Raw genomic sequence first — 2337 nt, forward strand, 5'->3', positions numbered from 1 at the left:
TAATTCTATCGAACTTGAACCGTTCATGTTTATAACAGAAAAACGCAGTTTTAAGTGCCTTAATTATAACCAAATTGGCTGAAATTTTGCAAAGATGATCTATACATTAGTATCTAAATACTAGACGGTGGAGATGTGAAAATTCCATTGAAAAGTGAGTGTAAATTGGAAATCCGCACCGTAAGAAGAAATGTAGACATCCGCAGCTGAGAAGCTCTGTATATATATAAAAAAATTTTAAAAAAAAGAAAAAAAAAGAGAGGTTTAGATGGATTATGGAATGATTGAAATTTTCTTGTCTATTATGTGTTAGAGCCTTAGAGGGTTACTAAGTTGGTGCCTAGTTTTTTTTTACAACGTATGTCTGCCCATTTGATTCTCTTTAATGACTTACATATGATTCTCTTTAGGGTTCCACTTGTGTGCCTTAAGGTATGGATACCCAATCACTTTTGACTTGCTATAGCAGGTTAAAGCAAACTAACACCGTTAACTCTCCGTTAAGTCTCTCTATATCTACAGTTTTCATTAGAAATATCTACCATTCAGATGAGTAAAATCACACAAAAGTAGACTTTCTGGAAATCAAAATGATTCTTGAGACTGTCTACAACTATCATAAGAAATATCTACCAGTATCATGAAAAATATCACAGAAAATGTTGCAAGTCGAAAGACACATTTAACATAAGACACATCTACTGTTTTCATTAGAAAACTAGACTTTCTACAAATCAAAATTGTTCATGAGATTGAATCAAGTAAAATTTGCAACTCTACATTTAACATAAGATACAACTACATTTTTAATAAGAAATGGCTACCATTAACATAAAAGAAATCAAAGAAAACTAGACTTTCTAGAAATCAAAATTGTGATTGAGATTGAACACACCGAAGGTAAAAGATGCAAAATTTACATTTAACATAAGACACAACTACTTTTTCATAAGAAATGTCTACCATTAACATAAGAGAAATCAAAGAAAAGTAGACTTTCTGGAAATCTAAATTGTTCTTGAGATTGAAGAAAAACCAAGGTAAAAGATGCAAAGTCTACATTTAACATAAGACACATCTACTATTTTCATAAGAAATGTTTACCATTAACATAAGAGAAATCAAAGAAAAGTAGACTTTCTGGAAATCTAAATTGTTCTTGAGATTGAAGCAACCCAAGGGAAAAGATGCAAAATTTACATTGAACATAAGACACCTCTACTATTTTCATAAGAAATGTCTACCATTAACATAAGAGAAATCAAAGAAAAGTAGACTTTCTGTAAATCTAAATTGTTCTTGAGATTGAAACAACCCAGGGTAAAAAGGCAAAGTCTACATTTAACATAAGACACAACTACATTTTTCATAAGAAATGGCTACCATTAACATAAGAGAAATCAAAGAAAAGTAGACTTTCTGGAAATCTAAATTGTTCTTGAGATTGAATCAATGAATATTTACAAAATTAAAATTGTCCGTCTGATGTGATCATTGTAGTGAAACATGGCTATGGTATAAAATTCAACTGGATTCAACAATGTTCGGTGCTCGATCAAAGCAGTCAACCCTAATTAATCTTCACTTATCACACGAAAACTAACTTACCTACCTCTTCGTGACCTAGTTTGGTGGATTCTTCAACACAATAAAGTGTCACATAGATGAGACATAACCACCCATGTAAAACTTTGGGGACGTTTACCACCCGAGGATAGGGCTCTCCTTATTGAAGCATAAACGTAAATATGGTTGACCGCTTCGATCAGGGCCCAAACATTGGCGAATTAAAGTGATTTTCCTACCGTAGCCGTATTTTACTATACCGATCACATCCTATTTCATGAGATTTTTGAAAATTTTGTTTCCTCTATATAGTTGGCTCACAAAGTTGTACACTAGCGTATAACCTACCAAACAAGTTTTACCACATTAGTAGTCACGTTATAATTCCGATGACTAAAATTCACAAAATAAAAATTGACCGTATGATGTGATCATTATAGTGAAACATGGCTATGGTATAAAATTCAACTGGATTCAACAATGTTCGGGGCTCGATCAAAGCGGTCAACCCTAATTCATTTTCACTTCTCACACGAAAACTATCTTACCTACCTCTTCGTGACCTAGTTTGGTGGATTCTTCAACACAATAAAAATTCACATGGATGAGACATAACAACCCATGTAAAACTTTGGGGCCGTTTACCACCCGAGGATAGGGCTCTCCTTAGTGAAGCATAAACGTAAATAAGGTTGACCGCTTCGATCGGGGCCCAAACATTGGTAAATTAAAGTGATTTTTCCACCGTAGCTGTATTTTACTATATCGATC

The sequence above is a fragment of the Fragaria vesca genome, linkage group LG1 (assembly GCF_000184155.1).
Source record: "Fragaria vesca subsp. vesca linkage group LG1, FraVesHawaii_1.0, whole genome shotgun sequence".
NCBI lineage: Eukaryota > Viridiplantae > Streptophyta > Magnoliopsida > Rosales > Rosaceae > Fragaria > Fragaria vesca.